General features: G+C 38.8%; 1 protein-coding gene and 1 long non-coding RNA gene across 4 annotated transcripts in view; one reads left to right on the top strand and one right to left on the bottom strand.

Annotated features, from left to right (window-relative positions):
• The window catches only part of col4a5 (collagen, type IV, alpha 5 (Alport syndrome)), a 98,171-nt gene that overhangs the window by 3,176 nt on the left and 69,347 nt on the right, over window positions 1–25,648 (top strand). The gene's annotated exons all lie outside the window — the stretch shown is intronic.
• On the bottom strand, window positions 6,761–10,622 carry LOC130232306 (uncharacterized). Of its 3 annotated transcripts, none has more exons than XR_008838104.1 (6): window positions 10,427–10,622; window positions 7,897–7,954; window positions 7,710–7,808; window positions 7,431–7,594; window positions 7,246–7,341; window positions 6,761–7,068 (listed from the first exon to the last, which is right to left on the bottom strand). It is a non-coding gene; the product is annotated as an uncharacterized LOC130232306 (long non-coding RNA). The 3 variants fall into 3 exon arrangements; XR_008838105.1 differs by lacking the exon at window positions 10,427–10,622 and adding an exon at window positions 9,823–10,144; XR_008838103.1 differs by lacking the exon at window positions 10,427–10,622 and having other exon boundaries at window positions 7,897–8,123.

Below are 25,648 nucleotides of genomic sequence, written 5' to 3'. Positions count from 1 at the left end.
TGAAAGACAAAAAAAAACAATGCTCCTAGTGGATACCACTCCTCCATTTAACTAGGAGTTGTCCTTTTGAGGAGCCATTGCACTGTGAAAGACCAGATTTTCTCCTATTTTTAAAACGTCAAAGCCTTTTAACTCAAAGCAGAATGGAATTCCACAAATCCCATTTTCAATACCGTCCACCTAGTGGTAAGGTCCAGTATTATGTGAACTCTATTTTTATGGTAGCTGAAGATAAAAATGTAATTCATCAGTATTTAATTCTCCCTTATTTGGTTTATGCATGTTCAAATTGTAATGTTTGAGGTTTTTGTTCTTATGGACATGCCAGAACTTGGCATCACCAGGTCAGTGAGTTTGCCGGTAACTTGAACCATAGGGGGCTGCTTTGAACATTTCATACTTGAAGGAGTCCATACACTGCACAGGTCAAGGTGTATGAACATGTATGCGTGTGTGTGGCATCTGTATGTGCTCTCCTTCAGATATGTGTGTGTGTGTACGGGTATATGTGGTTTACAGGGACACGAAGTTGTATAATGACATGGGTTTGACTTACTGTAGTTGTATTCTTAAGTAGTGTATGTATTAAGGTGGTTTAATTTAAAACACTTAAAAATCATACTTAACCGGGGTCTCTTATCAGTCAGATTTTACCACAGGTTTCCTGTGAAGGTTGGGTTTAGGGGTATGTGAGGTAGGGCCATATAGATCATTTCAATGTGGTCATGTCATTGCCCCATAAACATTTCTTGCTTGTTATTAAACTATTTTATAACTGTAACAAGAGGCAATTCAATCATAACTTAATGTTAAAACAGCTATCATAGCATTATTCATCAATATGTGGCTCTTTTTGGATTCTCAGAAGCTATAGAAAATAAAAATGTAAAACAGGAAATACGTTGGGACCATTGCTTTTGTTTACATCACTCATAATGGTCTATAATATGCGCTTCTTACAGTATAAAATACATTGCACCTATTGAGTGTCCTTGTAATCCATGTATACAAGTATGTTTGTGTGTGTAAGAGAGAGCCTTTTTTACATGTCAGGATGTGTGTATATATGCGCTTGTATGCACATACATGCGGTATACAGAGATATGCACATATGCCTTTACACATGTCTGCATACGTGTGTGTAATCGAATCCACCAAAACCCCTAGAGTCACAATCGATGAAGCACCTGAGCCCTAAAAAAAGCTGAATTTGACAAACAAACACACCCATGACTTCAGCCCAAACATCAGCAATCTGTGTTCACAGCCATAACATCCATTCAGCACAGAGATATCCACCCATGTGCCCGGTTTTTGCTGCTGTCTCATGCCAGGATATGGGGACCGAGGTGGGGGTTGGCAGCTCGTGATAGTTCTTTCTCTCCTGGAGGACAAGCAAATTCCAGTCTTATCTCACCTGCAGGAAAGAGAGAGAGAGTCACGAGATACACACTAGCAGCCATGCACAAATCTTATTTCAAAACAGGCTCACTAGGACATGCAATTGATAAGTATATGAATGCATGCAAAAAGGAAACATCCTTTAAGATTCATGGGGTGCATGTTTATGTTGAACTACTGTACATACTCATTAAATATTCTGCTTATATCATTTACCGTCTTATTTTAATAAAAGAGGGTAAACTCTCTGTTTCCTATGTATAGATCTTGCGTTCTTTTAGCTGCATGCAGTGCATCCAAAACTGCCCTCTGTTTTGGAGTAGTAAAATTTTTAATTTTCCAATTAATATAGTTGGAAATAGAAGCAATCAATTTAAATTAATCACGTGACCTATCATTGCCATTAATAAATCCTCTCCCTTGGCTTTATGGTATAAGTTTCCAATTATTGCATTTCAGAATATCACCAGCAAAGTGCACTCCTACATTATGCTGTCTCTATATAATTTTGTTGTTAATAATAAACACTAATATTCTGCACAATATGTGACAATACAGTTCGTTAACCATTTGAATTTCATTTGAAATAAAAGAGACAGAAAGTATACGGATAGCGTATGGATAGAGTAGTTTAGAGTAATTTGGATTAAAATATGTATTTGTAAAAGTTTTTATTGTATTTTCAAAACCATTTTAGAGTCTTATAGCTACCCCATACATTTTGTTACTGTTTTTACTGAATATTCAGAAACATTTTAGCAATATGAACAAGTAATGTGTATTTATATTGCACATTTACTGTGTATGACCACCATACACCCAAAGCGCTTCACAATCATGAAGGGGGGTCTCTGTACACCATCACCAGTGTGCAGCATCAGTGATGCGACACCATACATCAGCTATAGGTGGAGTGGAGAGACAGTGATACAGCCAATTCGGTGGATGGGGATGATTGGGAGGTCATGATGGGTAAGGGCGGATGAAGGGAAATAGGCCAGGACACCGAGGTTACACCCTCTTTACGAGAAGTGTCAGGACCTCGGTTTAACATCTCTTCCGAAAGAGGGCACTCACTGACAGTATGGTGTCCCTTTCACTTTACTGGGGCATTAGGACTCACACAGACCACAGATTGAGTGCCCCCTGCTGGCCTCACTGACACCATTTCCAACAGCAATCTAGTTTTCCCAAGTGGTCTCCCATCCAGGTACCGACCAGGCTCAGCCCTGTTTAGCTTCAGTGAGTAACCAGTCTTGGGCTGTAGGGTGTTATGGCTGTGGCAGTGGGTAGAGCAGGGGTAGGCTATTAATTTTTCCAAGGGGCGACGTTAAATTTAAATTTGTTTACAAAAAATAAAAAACATTCTGTGAAACTATTCAATAAATATTTTAAAACATTTTTTTAAAAAAGAATGAATTTTACACAAAAAGTATTTTAAAGACCAGCATCACAATATCAACTTCATATAAATGCTACAGGGTTGTTTGTTTAATTGCTTCACCTTAGTTCACTTTCATTCATTCATTCATTCATTCATTCATTTATATATATTTATATATTTTTGGTCCCACATATATTAAGTAGCCTTAACTAATATGTACTTACATTGAACTGAATCATTTGTGACAATGTACTTATGATGTAAATACATGCCTTTACATTGTATTTATAATTGATTACATGCATGCATGTCATTCCATCTGTAATTAATTTCTCTAATTACATCTTTAATTAATTGCTGACCATCCCTTACTTCTTAAGCTACCCTTAAACCTATCCATACCACCTAACCCTAACCTAACCCTACCCACATCCAACCTCAAAAGCAGCACAAGTATTCTGCAATACATAATGAACATAGTAAGTACATTGTATTTATTTTTTGATGCAAGTATTAAAGCAGGACCATATTTTTTATTGTTCAGTGAGAGAATTCTAGCCTGTGTTGTGCTGAACAAGTGCACTGTTGGCAGGTAGAATGTGAGGTGGATATATGATATATGATGTAGTGATCATCACTGAGAGAGGATCTGTATCAGCATTTGTTAAATCGTTAATCTAAGGTAATTAATTAGGTAATTAATTCCATACAAAGTGTGAAGCTGCCTGGTTGGTTCCTGTCACATGACTTGTGGTTTACTCACAGCGCTCTGAAATGTTTTAATTTTTCAACTCGTGGCACCTGGAAAACGCATCTTTGAAAGGCCTCTCGGGCAGTATGCTTGGGTATTCTGTCTGAATGGGGAAACCTTAAATTCTTCGAAACTGCTATCCAAACTTACAACTGCATTACATATTTGGAATCACTAATAAAATTAAACAACACATGTCTTATAGGTTTCGTTTCTGAGTGTTTGAATCAAACAAAATCATCAAGTTGCCCAAGCTAATGCGCATGCACACTCGAAGGGAACCAGATCACGACACCAACCTCATTTATGGCGTTCTACACATGATCATCCTCTGGATAATGTTTGTCTGGTTGCACTGCTCTTCTGAAGTAATTCAAAACTTGGTCTTGATGGTGAATTTCCTCCTGAAATGACAGCGACTCTTTGTTTACAAGTTTGTGGCAGTTTGAGTGGTTGCTGTGATGTGAGTTTGACAGGATGGACTGTACCTCATGTTCATTTCATATTACAAAACCAAAAAGCTTTTGTTTTCAAGTGCACTTGGTTCATTCACAGATTTCAAGCTTTATGTGGATATATTTCTTATCTCTGTGAAGCAAGTATTCGCGGAGATTCAAGTGTGTTTGTTGACCAACAAATTGTTGTAAAAGCACACATCTGGTCCCCCGAAGAAACATCTGTCTATAGCGATCGATGATTGGCTCCTGTACTAGACGGGGCTTCATTCGCTGTATTGATCTATACACTTTTCCCGATTCAAAACTATACGAGTGACACGTCATGTGTATTCTATAGTCCTTGGAAAACGTGAGCGTGACATACCGCATGTATAAAACGGATGTTTTCCAAGGACTATAGAATACACAAGACGTGTCACTCATATAGTTTTGAATCGGGAAAAGTGTAACGATCAATACAGCGAATGAAGCCCCACATCCTGTCCTATTTGCGCACTGAACCCGCATGTCTCCATTTGAAATAATGAAACTGAGCATGCAAAAGATGCTATTTGTGAGTTCATTTTTGTTGACTCACAATATCAGATCTGCTCATTGCAAGGTCCTGTTTGTGGTTGTATTTAAATTAAATTAATACATCACACAGGCCTTTCAAAGGAGTTCAGCAGGGCGCAAAAGACACAGGTCTGTTTCAGAGTCTTGTAGTTACACCATAATATTCTAAACATTAGTTTACACAGTGTGTCTGTAGATTATTAAAATTTAAAAAAGTTCTTATTCTAAAGGGCTTTTCACACTTGAAATTGTTAACCCTCAGTTATACTAAACCCTGGATTAACATATTCCTGATTTATCTGAAATTATGTTTCACACTGCTCATGGTATACCTGGTGTTAACTGTTAATCCTGGGTATTCATCAACAGATCTCACACTATACATATACAAACCTCATGTTAATGTTCTAATTTGCATATTTGTGGTGTCACTGTCACTGATTGGATGAACAGCAGCCAAACTGCTTTTCCAGCATCTTGCCAGTTATAAAAGAAAATGTCACCATTTAGCTGATTGAAACGTCATGAAGCGCACAAAGGCAAGAAGATAAAGACAAAAGTACAAATGAATGAAACCATGGAGCAAAGTATGATATTTTACTGTCTCCTAATGACTGCGTACACGCTTTCCATCTTGAAATTAGTCTTACTTTTCTCTCACTCACTGTAAAAAATGCAGGGGTCCACACAATTCATTCATGTTGTCCCAACACAAACTGATTAAGTTAACTTAACACTTTTAACAAATTCATGTGGATTAAACATTTAAAAAATTAAGTTGTCCCAATGAAATCTCAAGAATTGTGTTGTTTTAGCTCATTTTATAAGTAGTTTGAACGAGCAAAAAAAAATAATTTGTTGCTTAATTTCTGATTGGCTGTCTGTTGCCTAGTGTCCTGCTGTAGCAAACCACACTGTAATCCCGAATAAGTTGACAAAACTCAAAAAATTTGAGGTAATCAGTTACGTCAAATTTTTTAAGTTATGAAATGTTGTATTTTAAGTAAACAGAAACATCAAGTTTTGAGTTTGTTGTACTCATGCAAGACACTTCTCCTAACTTAAAATACCCAAGTTACTCAGCTCATACATTTTAATAGCAATTAACTTAATTGTTTTAATTTCTCCAAACTTTAAATCCTCAAGTCACCTAGCTCATACATTTTAATAGTAATTAACCTAATTGTTTTAATTTCCTTCAACTTTAAATACTCAAGTCACCCAGCTCATACATTTTGATAGCATTTTTATTAAATTAACTTCTCCATCTCAGTTTCACAAATGAAATTATCCATAATTTTAATCTTTAAACCCCATAAATCTATCAAAATACATCTGTAATTTTAAACACACAGACAATACCATTTTAGACATTTATTTTTAAAGAAAAAATGTCCAACAGTACAAATGTGCCTCCTGTGCAATTACAAATGTCATGAAACAATAAAAACAATTAGACATTAGGAGATTTAAAATAAACACTATTCTGAAATTAATAAGAATTTCCCAAAATGCAAATATATCAAACAAGAGCTTTAAAAAAAAAAAAAAAAAACACTATAAGCTTGACAAAATTAAATAATAATAAGATTAATAAGAACTACGAAACTTACAGTCTTAAAGCATTCGTTAATAAAGAATAAGTGCACATTCTGTGAAGTGACTCGTTTAGAAAAAAAAAGTCATTGGCACAGTAACTATCAAATGGTTTTTAATATATATATATATATATATATATATATATATATATATATATATATATATATATATATATATATATATATATATATATATATAAATATTCAGTCTTGGTTGAACTATGATTCTGTCATTTACTCTAACTTATTCCAAACCTGTTTGAGTTTCTTTCTTCTGTTGAACACTTAAAAGGTTATTTTTGACAAAAAAGCTGAAACCTGGAACCACTGATTTCCACAGTATTTGTTAGAAAGTCAATGCCTCAATTTCCTATTAGAAAGTCAATGCCTCAAAATAACTTTTGTGTTCAACAGAAGCAAGAAATTCAAACAGGTTTGGAACAAGTGAAGAGTAAGTAAATTACAGAATTTTACGTTTTAGACAATCTATCCCTATATATATATATATATATATATATATATATATATATATATATATATATATATATATATATATATATATATATATATATAATAAAATGCACCATTACCAATTAAAGGTACATATATGTTTTGAAGTTACTACCCCAGTGACAGTCTTTATTGAGTACAAAAAAAGGCTCTACATCAACTCATTCTTTAAGGATTCTATGCTAATCGACTTTCTATTTTCTATCATCCATGCCAAGCAAAACTTTTTGTACAAGTTCAAAGTCCTTTACTATATACTATGTGAAGAGCATACATTAAAATCCAAACAAGACAAAAAAGGTCTGGAAGTGTGCTGTGGGTGGTGTCCAATTCATTCTTCAGGACAGCAGAGACCCTCAGTGACTGCAGGGCCAATAAAGCATCTTCAGTCAGCGCTTCAGGATTATTAATCTAAAATATAATTCAAGGATATTAATGTTAGGACAATATCAATATGACTGAGCCAATTTTACATGATTCATCAACAAGTCACGATTACAAATATGTTAAGTAAAAGTTGCTCCTCAACTTTCATCTTTTCAATAGAACATGCCTAATTGTGAAAAGAATGAATGAATGAAGTCTTACCAGGGTGGTCCTAAAGAATCCCCAGTCACGCTCACGCAGCAAGACCAAAAGACCTCTGATAACAGTGGTCCATCATGAACTGACATCATGCAGTTCCTGCAAAGACAAAAATTAAGAAAAAAAAATCTAAATAAAATATATATTTATATTTTAATTAATACTTTAATACATGACCCTAAACATACCTGCTCATCATAAACCTTCAAAAGATTAGCCAGGGTATCTGCTGTCTTGTCAGTTTTGGATGCTGTTTGCCTTAAAATTGTCATCAAATGAAATAGGTGGTGGTGCGGTTGTCCAAAGAATTTGTGGGGAAAATTCTCATTTGTAACATGTTGGTACTCTGCAGCTAAAAAAAAACAAGAGAAAATTTCATAAAACAAACCCACACTACAAAATATATAATGCTAGAAAAAATATATTAATATTATTATTATGTTTCATTTACTTATTTATTTTTTTACCTCAGATGAAAATCAGGTGTTGATCAGATCAGATGTTGATATCAGGATCTTCATATTGTAAACTGAACTCAAGGTCTAGCTGAAGTTTCACTTTCCTTGCTGCAAAAGTATCATTGCAAATACACTGTAATATTTATTTTAACTGGATATGCCAGGCATAGTAGTACAAAATGAATATTTTACCCACCTTTTACATGCCTCCATATAAGAATCTTTCTGTAGTCAGCAACAACCGACCTTCAATTCTGTATGTACACAAAGTCACAGTGTCATTCAGCTGAGAGTGGAAGTAGTACAATTGCATGATGTCTAACGTCAACCCCCAAAACGGTTAGCAATAGAGCTGATCATCATGTTAGTTGCTTTGATTCGATGAACACGGATTTAACTTAAACAGTATTGAAATTTTGAAAACTGAATAGGACGACAAAGAAATTTAAGGCCTGTTTTTAAAAGCTAGAAATAACAAAACTTACCTTATTGTCTAATGATGTAAAAATATATAGCCTAAAAATATATATATATATATATTTAAGATATAAATATATTTTAAGCTGCAAAATTTGCACATCAGAAAAACTATTTCTTGTTTACCACGTCTGGATGATTAGAATATTTGTTTTGTTATTATTTTATTTAATATTTTATTTAATAATTTTAATTACTTTGTATTACTGTGTTATAGATAGGCATACTTTGTTTTTAGGCTATATATATTCTCTCCTGAGTAAATATTTAAAAAAATAGATTGGAAAAAAAAAGTTTACCATACCTTTAACATATGTTTGACTTAAATGACATTTAAAATCATTTAACTGATCGCATTGATCAGGTAATCATTGATATGCAGAGATGTCTTCTCGATCACAGGGAAATAATCTGTGCTGATCAGTACTGGTGATTGAGGTAAAGTTAGTTTTATATTTACACTAGGCATGTGCCGGTATCACATTTTCATGCTGCGATTAATTGATTGAGCTTTTATCACGGTTTACGGTATTATCACGATATTGTAATTTTACTAGAGAAACAGGTAAAAAAACACAAACTTCAGTTTCGTCAACTTAGTAACTTTAATAACTTTTTAATTAACAAAAAGTACTACAAACATTTAATGCAAATAAATATAAATAAAACAATACACAATATAAAAGTAAACTTGAGCAATTATATCAAAGTGAATGTGCAAAGGGAAACTGTCTTCGATCAGCAATCCCTCTGCATTTTTTTGGAACCCAAAATATTTCCAAACCTCTGACTTTTTTTTTGAAGGGGGATAAATTGTCGGCAGCGTTCCTCCTTCCGCCATGCTTCTTCTTCGTGTGAGGATTAGAGAGCGGTGGCAGCAGCGGCGCGCGCTGTATGCACACAGTGCTTCTACATGCGGGGATTGTTTACATCAGAGTGCGCATCAGTTCTGCGCAGCATATACGCAGTGTTTCTTCAAGCGGTTGATGGAAAATAAGCTGAAGGGGGATAAATTGTCGGCAGCGTTCCTCCTTCCGCCATGCTTCTTCTTCGTGTGAGGATTACAGTGCGGTGGCAGCGGCAGCGCGCGCTGTGTGCACACAGTGCTTCTACATGCGGGGATTGTTTACATCAGAGTGCGCATCAGTTCTGCGCAGCATATACGCAGTGTTTCTTCAAGCGGTTGATGGAAAATAAGCTAAGGCGCGTTCTAAGAATATAAATTCAGATCTATTATTTTTCACGGTATTTTGAAGTGCCCGCGATAACAATATCGTGCATATTCATTACCGTGATTTATCGCATTACCGAATACCGGCACAAGCCTAATTTACACATTCAGACTTTCTCCTTAATAATATAATATAATTTCAGAAAAGTCGTTTTTGCATATTCTAAACAGTAAAATCATATTAGCAGACAATGACTTTCAAAGTACAACATTGTTCAGTCAAAAAAATTGTGCATTAAGTGTAACGTTAATGTTGTTTTCATGTCATACTTGTATATGATTTCAGACCGAATACACAAAGTACCATGGTAAACGACATATGGAGAGAGTCACAAGTTGTTACTGGACGAATGTATGAATATAAAACCAACTTTACCTCAATGTGCTAGTGTGAGATGAAGCTCTGCTCTGTACCTGCTCAGGTGAGGAGCACAGCTTAAATGTTCTCCGTTAGGCTCTCGTGTATGGATCAGCATGCAACAAGCTGTGTGTGACAGACAGCTACGTTTTGAGGCTAAGTTTTTGCCCGTCATCAGAAAATACCGTTCTGTATTTAGGCGGAGATTATTTGAGTTATGATTATGCGCCTTTCGTTTCCGTAGTGCCTACAGATCGCGAAGATAATACCACATTCACAGTCTGGACAGAGTTCAGCGCAGTGCCATGACGTGCGGTTGTGTGAGCGCGCGTCACCATGACAACCTAAATGCATGCTCGCGCCAAGATTTAAAAATATGTTAAAAATTGAATCTGCCGATTTCAAATGTTTTTGTCCTTATAACACTGTTAAAATTCATAGTTAACACATTTCAACTAACGCTAACGTTGCACTGATTCAATTTTTTTAAAACAGTAATGTTAACGTTAGTTAGCAACAAGTGGGGCTAAACACGTTTTCTGTAATGCACGACATGTAAACGCATTCTGACAAACTCTACATTACATTGAACTGTTACTGTGATTATATTGATTAAAACATAAATTTAATATTTCTTGGATTTGTAAATAGTTTACTTACTGTAGTGTGAAGCGAGGCCGATCCGCCATCTTGAAAAAAACGAATGAAGCACGAGAACGTACGTGAACCTGGATGACGTCACACGCAAAATCACTGGGCTGAAAGATTTTGAGTTAATGAAACTTTAAAGAGACATTTTGTATAAATTAAACACAGCAAAATCGTTCACCTTACTTGAAAGATTAAATTTTTATAAACTCAAAAATAAGAAAAAGTTCTAAATACTCATCTAGGTTAATTAAGATTAACGAATTTTAATGATTTAAGTTAATACAACTCAGTTCAATTAATTAGTTACAGCATTAGGGTTTACAGTGCAGCAAACACCACTCCGTTTCACAAACTTAGCACCGCAATGCACGGTTAACTCCACAAATTGTCCGGGGTTTCATAGCCCAGGAAAAAAAGTGGTTTATCACTACTTTTAATGAAACATTTCTTTACCCAGTGTTAAAAGCAGTGTTTAAAATTAGGATATCCCGGGGTTAAGAACAGTGTGAAAAGCCTTATACTAACTTACAGCCTACTACTGGCATCAGAAAAGCAGTAAATTTAAACAAAATCTCATTTTGTTCCCCATAAATCCCCCCTATGGTTCAGAAGATAGTCACACATACTGTCTTAACTGCAGCTACTGTATTCTGACTTCTATTGTGTGTGTTCTCGTTTCTTGGCATTTTTATAGACAGTTTTTTGTATAATGACATGGGAATGACATAGTTGTACTCTATCACGGATTATGAGGACATGACTGGTGTCCTTGTAATTCAAACACTTCAAAATCATACTTAAGAGGGTCTTTTGACATTCACATTTTGCCACAGGTTTCCTGTGAGGGTTTGGTTTAGGGGTAGGATTAGGGGTGGGGTAGGGCAATATAAAAAGCAGTGTGTGTGTGTGTGCGGGTGTGTGTGTTGTTGAGGTTTATATTTACAATGTGGTGTGAAAGAGATGCAAATACCGTTTAGGATTAGCTGGTCAGTGATCCTCCTCTCACACTCAATCTCTATTTCCCCACCGCCTCACCCCTACAGAGGGTAAACCCTAGATAAACTAAAAAATAGGGTCTTTTTCAGTGGGTGGTTCATTTACACCACACATGCAAACACATGCACACACTTTTTGTTTGGTGAACAGATGGAGAGGTCAAGAAACTGTGAAAATGAGAAGTTAACTTCTCTTTGAACAGTCTTTATGCAGAGTTTCTCTGTTATAGATGCAGTATCTGTTCATCTCAGTCCCAGACTGGGGCACAGGCATGTTTTGTTGCATCTGAGAATATGAATGGGACTGAGTGAACGTCTAATGTTATTTCAGACATGATCTACATCAGCTACATTCAGACATGATCTGACATCAGCACTGTTTGATAGGCAGACACGTGGGGTTTAGGGTTGGTACATCTAGAAATCCATTGCATTGGATATTTTGCAAGTTAAAGAGCCAACAGTTGAGATCAGTTTAAGAGCTACTTTTATAGTTTGAGGTGTTTTTATGATTAATTCTAAGGTGAAATCAAAATTTGCAATGTTTATTTAGTTAGTGCTAGTGGTGTAGTGGTGTTTCTAGTCACAGATCGGACCATTTGGATCAGACCAGATCGCACCTAAAACATTTCCATTGATGTATTATCTGAATTTGAGGGCTCAAAGAATCTCTCTCTCTCTCTCTCTCTCTCTCTCTCTCTCTCTCTCTCTCTCTCTCTCTCTCTCTCTCTCTCTCTCTCTCTCTCTCTCTCTCTCTCTCTCTCTCTCTCTCTCTCTCTCTATATATATATATATATATATATATATACAGTAGGAAAGGTACAAAATATCTTAATGGAACATCATCTTCACTTTGATATTTTGATGGTTTCGTCATAAAATAAATCATTATCAGTAATTTTGACTGATAATATAATAATATAATATAATATAATATAATATATTATAATATAATATAATATAATATAATATAATATAATATAATATAATATAATATATATTATATTATATTATATTATATGTTAACATTCTTAAAACTGTATTTTGAGTTCACTGACGAAAGACATTAGTAAATAAATAATGAAAGAAATTTAAGTAAATGTGATTTCTTTATTACAAAAGCTAATCAACCTTCAGAGGATTGTCTGAGCAGATTACATTACATAATGTTTTATTTACTTTCATATTTTATTTACTGTTATATGCCAGATGTATAACAGACCCCATCAGAGTGACGTCAGCCATGTCTGAAGTAGGAAAGCAGCTCAAGTCCATACCTGTGGTTTGCACCTTCTGAACATGTGCCAACTCCAAGTGGCCAAAAGTCAGGCCACTAGGCTGCATTCCTCCTAGCAGGATAACAACCACATTTATATCATTCTTTCAGTAAAAATGTGAAGGAATGCATGTGATTCGATGTTTTATTTCACAATTTCCTAAGATTAATTCTTTTTACAAAAGTGCTATGGATATTTGCAAATGTGGATTCTCTGGAAGTGTTTGAGGCATGTCTGCTCTGGTTCATCTGGGCATGTAGTGTAAATGAAAGTGATATAAAATCAGAGACATTTAAAAAAAAAAACATAAGGGATGTCTGTTTCAGTGTTCAAAGTCTAGCAGTGCCGTAGTGAAAACACAGAGCAGACAGGAGAGGTGGTGCGGTACATTCCTGATAGATTTGATAGCAGCTTTGCCGCCAGCTTGTGTAAAATACAAATACCTGTTGGTAGAACAAAACGCTACAGAATGAGGTGATTGCTTAGGTTGGCATTGGGCGTAAAATGTCAAGAGGTGATGTAAAATACAATTCATTCATTTATTAATTTTCCTTCAGCTTAGTCATTTAGTTATCAGAAGTAGCCACAGCGGAAAAAGATAGTATGGCCACATCTGATTGGTCAGATTTATATAAACAACCTATGAAAACATCAAACAGGTGCTTGGCAGTTGGCACATACATTCAATTTAACATCCACCTCTGTGATAGGGAAACTGCATATATGATTATTGCCATAACAATCTTTTTAAAAATATATTGGAAAGCCATATGGATACCAGTTTTATTCTGACTCCTCACTTTATTATCACTTAGTATTTAAGCCCTGAGTTCTGTTCATTTTCTGAAAAGGGGTATGTGACTATATTTTCAATTTCATAAGCTTCCTTCTATGTTCTATGTTGTAATGCAATTACAATACATTCAGTTAAATAGACTTAAGCGTTCATTCAGTAGTTTAAGCATTAAACGAGATGAAAAGTAGAGTTAACGCTAGCACCATCAGTACCAGCAGGCTAGCCCTGAAACTCCATTAAAAATATTGGGGTAAATCAAACAGTCATATTTTAAAGACATAGCGGGGGGAAATGGAATTGAAAGCAGTGCTTCTTGTCCAGTCGTAGACCCACTTTATGTTGTATATCAATCAGGCAGTGAAGATCCCTGATTTTGAAAGAAATCAGGCCTTAAACGTGGCAATTTTATAATGGAAAGAGAGTTCACTGGAAACGCTGAGGCTGGCTGGCTGAAATTAAAAGTCCATGTGTGCATATACCCCATTGTCATTATAGTTTGTAGTTGCTCATCTCGTCTTCCTCTTTCTCCTTGCTTTGACAATATACTTTTGTTGAGAACAAGATTTGAGAGTAGTATACAGGTGTAGAACAAACATTTTGTTCTAGAGATAGTTGTTTTGTTTTGAAAAGGAGGAAATGAGAGGTACAGGACATCAGGAACAGCTGAATGCTGGGCAGTGTTTGGTCATAGGTTCAAGGTTTGGCCCTGATCTAGATGTCTCCTCCCTCTTTTATCTGTCATCTTATACTGTAAAAACTTTGTCTGAACTGCAGCATCAGTAGATAAAGTGTTTGCTATGTCTGAATCCTGTCCTCCCACCCATCTTTCATATACAACAAGCATAAAATATATTGTCTTTGTGTGAATTTATACATGAATAAATATGAAGGATCTTCTAATGATTTTGAAAGAAGCCTCATTTAACAAGGCCGTTTTTATTTTTAAATTTCTCTTTTTATTTAAATAATAACAATAATAAAAATAGCTAAAATAATATTTATTATTAATAATATTATAAAAAGCAATGTTGAAACATTGAAGCACTTGTAAAATTGTTATATTTTTTGAAGACAGCATTTTTAATTTGAAGTGTTTTGTAAAAAAATGACCCTTGTTTTGTTAATAGTTTAATGATCAGCTCAAAAGAATTATTCATTTAATTAAAACATGATAATCATATTTATCTTACTGAGCCAAAACAAAGACTACAGAATACACAAGCCATGTCACGTGTACACTTTCGAATGAGGAAAAGTGTAACTGTCAATATGGCGAATGAAGCCCCACCTTCTAGTACAGGAGCCAATCAGCAATTGCTAAAGGGCGAATAAAGCCCGCCTTCTAGTACAGAAGCCAATCAGCGATTGCTAAAGAATGACAAGGTGATCGGACCAGACGTGAATTTCTGCAGATGTGATACGAACATTTAGTAATAAAACTAGATAGACAGTTGTTGTTTAATTTCATAGGTTATTCATAATATGAAATGGAATCGTAAGCTTGGCAAGCAGTTTTGGAGAATTTGATGTCTCCCCATTCAAACAGAATGCCCGAGCATAATGACCGAGTGAAATGACTTGCCTTAAAGGGACTTTGACCAAAACTTTTGGTTGTAGTTGATAATTTAAATGATTTCAAAATATTTCAGCTAGATTTTTTTGTTAGAATGTTTTGAAGATGCTCAAATCCAGAGAAATAAGCATTTGACTTGTGGCATTGTAATAGAATGACACTGACAACAAAGTTGGGGATTAGGGCTGTGTGATTAATCGAAACTGATTCGCAAGAGGCTGCGATATATATATATATATATATATATATATGTGTATTATTTAATGTCCCCTGCCCAGAGCAAATACATGACTGCCGTCTGTGTGTGACAGTACTACTAGCCAATTGAGTGAGCACACTTTCATTCTGCCCAATCAGAATTGCACAACCAAACTATGCAGAACGGCCACAATAAAACAACAAACAAACAGGAAAGTGCGGACGAGTGGGATAATAGCGTCTGCCGCTTCAGAAGCATTAATAGACAAATATTAAAGAAAAACAGGACATCGGTAATATGGGAATATTTTGGTTTCAAAGTCACAGACACCGAATAAAAACAGGTAATTTAGTAGAGCCTTCGCAGAATTGTTACCACAGCATCCAGCACCTAAAAAAAGCACCACAGGATATGAGGAGTGTCTTGCTAAAAAGTCAACTGAAAGTATTGCCAGTGACACTCAATCTGGTAGCTAGCAACTGCAAAGTACAATTTCAGAGTTGTTTTAGCCATGTTAGTATGCTGAATGTTCTGTATTTTTATAATTATTATGATTTATTTGTATAATAAGCTACACTATCTCCTCTAGTAATAAGGGTGTCAAAATTGATTGTTTCTTCGGTGCACCGCGATGCAGACGCTGACATTTCAGTTTTGGTCTATTTATAGATCATAATCGGTTATTATGTACTGACGTCATTTATCTCATATAGGGCTGCACGATTAATCTAAAAAAGATACGATCTCGATTCGACCCTACACACGATCTTAATTCAGCTTCTCTACGATTCAGCCAATTATATTTTCAAGTTCAGAAGAGAAGCGTAAAGGCGGTCGCACAAGTCTTCACAGCAACATTGACACCTTCAAATGGCGTTAAAAGTGTCACATACTGTATTTATAAGGTATAATTCACCCAAAAATGACAATTCTGTCTTCATATAATGATGTATTCACGGTCGTGAAATCACACGTGAGTTGACCGCCAACTGTTTGTTTACAACCGAGAATGCGCGTGTACATGCATGACGCCTACTTTAGTGAACACAACCTGCATGGGCTGTGAATAACAAGTAATAAAGTTGTAAATAATGTTCAATTTGTTGCACAGAGCGATCGTTTGAGGGCCGTGCGGGAGGTTTGATTTGCATGTGTGTGTTTTTTTCACACAGTGACATCAGCCATGAGCCACACTCGGAAGTAAAAGTGAAACCTGTGCGCACATCATTTAAATGATCATATTGCATTTTAGAGTTATGATTACGACAGGCATCTGATATGTTTTTTGTCATAGCGAATACAAAGTGTTGTGCATGAAAATTAATGTTTACTGTGTCAGTATAATAACCCTAGCTTATATATAATGTAAATATAATGGTCTAATAATGTTGTCAATGACAGATGACAAGCACATGTCTCAGACATAATAAATAAACTTCAGAATTATGAATAGTTGTATTCTGATGTCATCATTTTACTGTGAATTAACAAACAGGAGATATTGAAAGTCTGTTCAAGTCCAAGCAACAGTATACCTACACATAGGCCTAATAATATTATTGTTGTTTTACCATATGTTTGAGAATTAACAATAATAATGGGCTAATCATATTAACCTTTATTTTACATTTACAGAATCAGGAGAAAAATCATGATCTTGATTTTAAGCAAAAAAATCGTGATTCACTTTTTTGCCAGAATCGTGAAGCCCTAATTTCATATACGCTATATTGCAGTAACTTACTATGGCGACGGAGGAGACTGTGAGTAATTAAAACACTCCAACTACTTAAAAAAGAAGAAAGTCTGTACAATTCACTGCGTGTGTGTTTGCTGGACAGTCTTTTACTGACACTTACATCAGAAGCACCTAATTCACAATATGGAGAAACTGAAAGTAAACTCAATTTCTCTTTCTTTCACTGTAAACCTGTGACCTGCTGTCGTAAGGTAACTTTTCCTCTCCTCTCGGCTGTTACAGTGAAACTTGAGGATCCAGACACGAGTGTGTGTGTGCAGAGTGAGTTTTGTCCTCTGTGTCTATCATGGATCAGCTGTGATAGCCACTGCCGTTTATCAGTGTCACTCATCGGTGCACAGCGCCAGAGCGTTAGAGCCAATCGCAGCCCTTTCTGTTGGGCGCGTGACCAATCATCGAGGTGTAAAGAGGGCGCTTGACAAGGCTCAGAAAGCGATATTTATATTTGTTTATTTGCTATAAATGCTCATGTTGTTCTGTTCATGAGCTTTTAAAGGTACAGTTCATATATCTGCTTGTTTTAAAGGACAAATTGTATTACAAATAGTATATAAATATAGATATATTTATAAATTTTAATACAAGAATTGTTGTGCTGTGAAGTAAAATATAATTGTGAATGAAACGCATCGACAATGCACCGTGTTGCACAGAGATATTGAATTGAACGGTATGATAATCGTAACCGAACTGAGCTGTAAGACCAGTGTAGGTTTACACCTCTGTTAAGTAAGTCAATATATTTTCAGTTCCTTTGCAACTAATACTTACTGCATTTAAGCGGTAAGAAGCTACGATACCAATTTTTGAGCTGAATCTTGACTACAAAATTAAATCGCTAATGAAATCGAAATCGCAATATTTTTTTTTAAAAATCGCAATTAGATATTTTCTCCAAATGGCACAGCCCTATTGGGGATCCACATGCAGTTTAGTAAAGAGAAGTCATGCAGTCAATGGTCAAGAACAGGGACAAACAGGAGCATGTAGGTAATCCAAAGCATAGCCAGAAAGAGGCGAATGGTCAGGACAGGCGGTGATAAACAATGAACTAAGCAAAGGGTCAAAGTACAGCAAAGACAACAAGGAAAAACGCTTTGGAATGCTACATGGGGTAAAACAAGACTCAGCAATGTGTGTGTGTGTGTGTGCGTGCGTGCATGCGTGCGTGCGTGTGTGAGAGAGGTGGTTATAAAGTCCATGTAATCAGTTCATGATGAGTTACCAGCTGTGTGTCTGTAATCAGAGGGAATCAGGAACTGGTGTGCGTGAGGTGCATGATGTTATTTGTAGCCCAGTTCAGTGACAGATCTGTAGTTCTCCAGTGATCTGCAAGGATTAGATCACTGGTGATTGTGACAGGCACGGATCATGTAGATCAGCATGAACATGATTTCATGTTCATATAGGATGTAATGGAGGATGACAACTCCATGATTCCACACTCCTTTGTTTGTTGTGAATACACGCCCTCTACTGGAGAAAATTACATTCTGCATTTAAGTCAGGAGTCATGGGTTTTTATTCATTGCATCAGAATTACAGTACCAAGTTTAAACTTGTGATCACTCTAACGTCAACGCTTTATATAATCTAAGACTGAATAGGAATAGTTCTCATACAAAAAAATTAAAATAAGCCTATGATTTACTCACCCTCAAGCTATCTTAAGCAAATGCTTTTCTTCTTTCAGAAAAAAACCCAATCAAAAGCGATATTAAATAACATCCTACCCAGCTTTGTGATCATGAATGGTCCCTGAGTTCTTGAAGCTTCAAAAAAGCAAATCCGTCCATTATAAAAGTTATATGTAAGACTCCAGTGGGTTAATGAAAGCCTTCTCACATGAAGTGATTCAGTTTCACAGTATTTTAAACTTTATTCACTATGATGTCTGGCTTTTGCTGTACACAAAAGAATCAAAGTGTAATTTATATGATGCAGATAAGGCAAAGACTAAAGATACAGTATACAAAGACACTACATTCGCATTACTATGAATGTTTTTTCACATTTCGGGATTTCCTATATTGTAAATTTATATTTTTTGGTATTTGTTATCTAGGGTGGCACGGTGGCTAGCACTGTCACCTCACAGCAAGAAGGTCACTGGTTCGAGTCCCGGCTGGGTCAGTTGGCATTTCTGTGTGGGTTTCCTCCAGGTGCTCTGGTTTCCCCGACAGTCCAAACACATGCGCTATAGGTGAAGTGAACAATCCAAATTGGCTGTAGTGTGTTATGAAGCGGACAGGAGACAGAGGTAAGGAAACGTTAGGGTGTTTATTGAATGACAACAAGGAGCACATGAAGGATAGCCAGGAGGATCAGGAATGATGTTGGGGTCTTCTCCTCCGTGGCTGGGTAACAGGAATACACGAGGATGGACAGCACACACCAGATACAGCTGACAGAGGATGACACAGACTTGGAAGGACTGGAAGACAGGACGATACGGGAGGACCAGGAAGACTAGGGAGGAATACAAAGAGAACAGGTAAGTAAATCGTTTGTTTAGCTGAGGATGACTACGCTGAGTGGTCGCTCAGTTGTCCGCTTTCGTCGAGACGAGCCCGGACAATGAGCGACTGGAGTGCTGTGCTTTTATCTGGTGCTCGTGAATGTGATGCAGCTGTGTGCTCATTAGAAGTCAGGTGATGGTGATCTTCGTGAGTGGGGATCGTGAGAGCCTGACCAATCCGTGACAGTACCCCCCTCCCCAGGGCCCGCTCCTGAGGGCCGACACCTCCGACGCCGTGGTGGTCTCCCTCTGCCTCTAGGCGCTGGGAACTCAGGGTGGCTCTCATGAAACTCCACCATGAGACTAGGATCGAGAATATCAGCTCTGGGAACCCATGTCCTTTCTTCGGGGCCGTACCCTTCCCAGTCCACCAGGTACTCCAACTGGCCACCACGACGTCGGGAACGCAAGATCTCCTTCACTGCGTAGACGGCTCCTTCTTCTAGGAGCAGTGGAGGAGGGGGTTCCTCTTCGTGGTCAGGCTCTGTGGAGGGGAGAACAGGATCGTGATAGGGTTTCAGGAGTGATACGTGGAATGTAGGGTGAATACGGTAGTGAGAGGGTAATTGTAGTTTGTAGGTGACGGGGTTAACCTGTTCCACGATGGTGAAGGGACCAACAAATCGGGGACTTAACTTGCGAGAGGGCAGTCGCATGCGTATGTCCCGGGTGGATAGCCACACCTTTTGTCCGGGTGTGTATCTGGGTTCTTCAGACCTTCTCCTATCGGCGGTTACCTTGCTTCGACGGACTGCCCTCTGCAGATGTTGATGAGCCTCGTCCCAGACTCTCTCGCTCTCCCGGAACCAGTGATCCACTGCGGGGACATCAGATGGTTCGCCATCCCAGGGAAAGAGCGGTGGTTGGAAGCCCAGGACGCACTGGAATGGCGTGAGTCCGGTGGAGGGTTGCCGCAGTGAATTTTGGGCATATTCTGCCCAGCCCAAATACTGGCTCCAGGAGTTCTGGTGACCACTGCAGAAGGTCCTCAGGAACCGTCCCACCTCCTGAATCTTCCTCTCTGTCTGCCCGTTGGTTTGGGGATGATATCCAGAAGAGAGGCTGACGGCCACACCTAGGAGCTTGAAGAAGGCTTTCCATAGACGTGAGATGAACTGTGGACCTCTGTCCGACACAATATCTTCTGGAATACCAAATGACCTGAAGACTTGATTAAAGATATTGTCGGCAGTTTCAAAGGCTGTGGGAAGACCTTTCAGAGGGATTAGTTTGACAAACTTTGAGAATCTATCTACTATGACTAGAATACAGGTATTACCTTCTGACGAAGGGAGGTCAGTGATAAAGTCCACTCCTAGGTGTGACCAGGGACGGTTCGGAATCGGCAAGGGATGGAGCTTTCCAGCGGGTAGATGACGTGGGCTCTTGGATTGGGCACAGTCCTTACAGCCCTGAACATATTGCCTCACATCCCTTGCCATGTTTGGCCACCAGAATCGTTGGGATACTAGCGAGAGAGTATTGTTGATCCCTGGATGTCCAGTGCCTAGCGAGGTATGTAAGGAGTGGATCAGATCTACCCGGTGTTCAGGTGGTATGAACTGCCGATGAGGAGGGCATCCCGGCGGAGCAGGAGCTTCCGGAGTGGCAACGACTGGAGGAGCGTTCCAGGTGATCGGACAAATGGAGATGTGTTCGGGAAGAATCTTCGTTGGGAGTTCTTCATGATCGTGATGCTCGTGTAAACGAGAGAGAGCGTCTGCTCTTAGATTCTTGGGTCCTGGACGATAGGAAATGGAGAAATCAAAACGTGAGAAGAAAAGTGACCATCTGGCTTGACGTGGACATAGTCTCTTGGCCTCTTTGATGTACTGGAGGTTTTTGTGATCTGTGATCACCTGGAACGGATGTTTGGCTCCCTCCAACCAGTGACGCCACTCCTCCAAGGCTAGCTTGATTGCTAGAAGCTCCCTGTCTCCTATGCTGTAATTCTGCTCCGCCGGGCTCAACTTCCGAGAGAAATAGGCACAGGGATGCAGTCGGGGCGGTGTATCATGATGTTGAGATAATACTGCCCCGACGCCGGTGGTGGATGCGTCCACTTCCACCACGAAAGGAAGATTTGGGTCAGGATGAGTCAGGAGTGGGGCCCTTGTGAACTCCTTCTTAAGAAGGCGGAAGGCTGCGGCTGCTTCTTTGGTCCACTCCAGTCCTTTGGGTTTACCCTTGAGGAGATTAGTGAGAGGTGATGTAATCCTGCTGTAGTCCTTGATAAATCGTCTATAAAAGTTAGCAAACCCAAGAAACCTCTGGAGCTCCTTAATGGAAGTGGGTTCTGACCAGGATAGAACAGCCTCAATTTTCTTCCCATCCATACGTATACCGGTTTGGTCAATGATGTATCCCAGGAAATGAATCGACTTCTGGTGGAATGAGCATTTCTCCGCTTTGAGGTAGAGGTGATGTTCTCTCAATGTGTGTAGGACCTCCGCAACGTGTTGGCGATGTTCGGCCTCACTCCGGGAGTAAATGAGGATGTCATCTATGTACACTATTACACAGTGGTGAAGAAACTCCCGGAGGACTTCATGAATGAAGTTTTGGAATACGGAGGGGGCGTTGACCAGACCGTAAGGCATGACCTCATATTCATAGTGGCCAGTAGGGGTCACGAATGCTGTCTTCCATTGGTCCCCCTCACGTATTCTTATCAGATTATACGCGCTGCGGAGGTCCAATTTAGTGAAGACTTTAGCTTCTCGGAGCTGTTCCAAAGCGGCTGGTACCAGAGGAAGGGGATATCGGTATTTTACTGTACCGTTATTTAGGACCCTGTAGTCGATGCATGGACGCAGCCCTCCGTCCTTCTTGGCCACAAAGAAGAAGCTTGAGGCGGCTGGTGATTTTGAGTGACGTATGTACCCCTGACTCAGAGCCTCCCTTATGTAATCTTCCATTGCCTGATTCTCTGGAAGCGAGAGCGGGTAGATCCTACCTCTTGGCAACTGGGCATCTGGAACTAGGTCGATCGCGCAGTCCCATGGCCGATGCGGCGGTAGCTGGGAAGCTCTCTTGGGGCAGAAGACATCATGAAAGGAGCTGTACTCCTTAGGAATGTGGATAGACTGCTTCTCAGGAGGGCTCTCAACCGATGTTGCAAACAAAGAAATGGGGTTCCGACCTTGAAGAGGGAGATTTGGAAAACAGGCAGGTGTACATCCAGATCCCCATTTCTTTATCTCTCCTGTGCCCCAAGAGATGATGGGATCGTGCTTCACCAGCCACGGGCGCCCTAGAATGATGTCCATATTTGCACCCTCCAGAACCAGAAATTGAATCCTCTCTTGATGTAACACCCCCACTTGAAGAAGGATGTCTTCGCATTGTCGATGGATACGGGTCGAAGATCGAGTGCACTGGGTTATCGGTTGTATCTGGTATATATGCGAGGACGCCTCAGTACGGAGGTGGAGTTGACGACAGAGGGATTGGGAGATGAAGTTCCCTGCTGACCCGGAGTCGATGAGGGCTGTGACAAGGAGAGAAATAGAGGCAGTAGTTATTTGTACGGTGGTAGTAAGTGGTTTACATTGTTCAATATTCGTACTGAATACACTCACTGAAGTCCGAATGGGACGAAGGGGACACTCCATACGGGTGTGTCCACTGACACCGCAGTATAGACACAGACCCCGGGTCAGCCTCCTCTGTCGTTCCGCTGATGTCAGTCTTCCAGACTCTATTATCATGGGTTCTGGTTCTGGAGAGGCTGTTGACTCAGGCGATTGGAGGAGTGCAGACGAGGGGGTGATGGTGTCCTGTTGATAGGAACGAAGACGATCGGAACATCGGAGAGAATGTTGGATGAATCTCTCCAGACCCATTGTATCATCTAATGTGGCCAGTTGGATTCGGAGAGTGGGTTCCAAGCCGAGCCGGTACGTGGTCAACAACGATCTCTCATTCCATCCACTTGCAGCTGCTAGAGTGCGAAACCGGAGAGCATATTCCTGTGTAGATAGAGTACCTTGCTTTAGATGATACAGCTGCTCTCCAGCGGCTACTTCCCCATCAGAACGTCCAAACACCTCTTTGAAATACTCCGTGAAGGTAGTGATGGAATTCATGACCGGCCCGGCTTGGTTCCAGATCGTCTCAGCCCATTTAAGTGCAGGTCCAGAGAGTAGAGATACGATGTAGGCGATCTTTGACTTATCTGTGGGATATAGAGAAGGTTGCATTTCGAATATGAGGGAACATTGTAACAGAAAACCATTGCACTCCCCCGCTCCGCCTGAGTAGGGCGCTGGTCGGGCCATGGGACTGGAAGGAAGGGCCGAAGAAGAAACTGTGGAGGCGGAAGTGCTCGGTGCTGGTGGTGCGTTGGAAAGTGGAGCTGGTGGCTGTAGAATCCGCTTCAACTGGTCCACCAGCTCTTGAAAGTGATCGGGGGTGCTCATGTTGTCGTCGTTATTGGTCCGGGCTTCTGTTATGAAGCGGACAGGAGACAGAGGTAAGGAAACGTTAGGGTGTTTATTGAATGACAACAAGGAGCACATGAAGGATAGCCAGGAGGATCAGGAATGATGTTGGGGTCTTCTCCTCCGTGGCTGGGTAACAGGAATACACGAGGATGGACAGCACACACCAGATACAGCTGACAGAGGATGACACAGACTTGGAAGGACTGGAAGACAGGACGATACGGGAGGACCAGGAAGACTAGGGAGGAATACAAAGAGAACAGGTAAGTAAATCGTTTGTTTAGCTGAGGATGACTACGCTGAGTGGTCGCTCAGTTGTCCGCTTTCGTCGAGACGAGCCCGGACAATGAGCGACTGGAGTGCTGTGCTTTTATCTGGTGCTCGTGAATGTGATGCAGCTGTGTGCTCATTAGAAGTCAGGTGATGGTGATCTTCGTGAGTGGGGATCGTGAGAGCCTGACCAATCCGTGACATAGTGTATGAGTGTGAACGTGAGAGTGTAAGGGTGTTTCCCAGTACTGGGTTGCAGCTGGAAGGGCATCTGCTGTATAAAATGCTGAATAGTTGGCGGTTCATTCCGCTGTGGCAACCCCTGATCTAAGGTAAAGGAAAATGAATTAATGAGGCAAATAATAGTTTAGCTTCGTTTTAGTAGGTTGATGTTTATAAAGTTATCAATTTTTTGTGTAAATTAAAATAAAAATAGACTGGTTTATAATATACAGAACTATATATATATATATATATATATATATATATATATATATATATATATATATATATATATATATATATATATATGTCAGATTAGTATCGAATCAGTGAATCAATCAGCATTCATATGGAATCATTCCAAGAGTCCAATCCTACTCCCTCACTCATTCTACACAGACAACTTCCAAAATATACAGACACAAACACTCTCTCTCTCTCAAGTAAAAGTTCCATTACTTTCTTAAAAATGTAGTGCAAGTAGAGTAAAAGTATCTGTTGTAAATATCACTCAAAGTATGAGTAAAAAGTAGAACTTTCAAAAGTACTTAAGAGTAGTGAGTATTACGCTGTTAAAAGCAGATGCACATGTAATTTGTGGATGTGTACAAACGTAGCATTCTGTAGTGCATTTAATTATTGACCAGCAGGCACACAACATCATAAGATGTTGATATGAGGTCAGATTTAGGCTGTGATGTCAGGTGACCAAAATTCAATGTCTAGCCAGCGTCTAAGGACAATCTTATTTTGTCAAATGATGTACAATGTCAAATGACATTGATATTTGGTTGATTTTTAGTTCCGTTTTAGTTTTAGTTTTTAGATATTTAGTGTTGAAAAGTGACCCAAATCCAACATTGAGCCAACATCTTAAATCAACGTCATATTGACGTCAAAAACTGACATTTATTCGTCAGGCATGTCAACCAAAATCCAACATCTGATAGACGTCATCAAGACAACATCAAGCTGTAACATCATTAGACATTGATATTTGGTTGATTTTAGATTGGTTGTTAGACATTGATGTCAGCCTGATGTTGAGTTCTGATGTCAACCTCATTTTCATTTCCAAACAAAATGCAACATCATTGCACTGTTGCAACATTGTACCACATGCTTTTGGGGTACAACGTCAATTTGATGTCATGTTGACATCTTGTGCTTGCTGGGT

This window comes from Danio aesculapii, chromosome 7, assembly GCF_903798145.1.
Source record: "Danio aesculapii chromosome 7, fDanAes4.1, whole genome shotgun sequence".
Lineage (NCBI taxonomy): Eukaryota > Metazoa > Chordata > Actinopteri > Cypriniformes > Danionidae > Danio > Danio aesculapii.
This window is presented reverse-complemented; position numbering and strand designations above follow the sequence as displayed.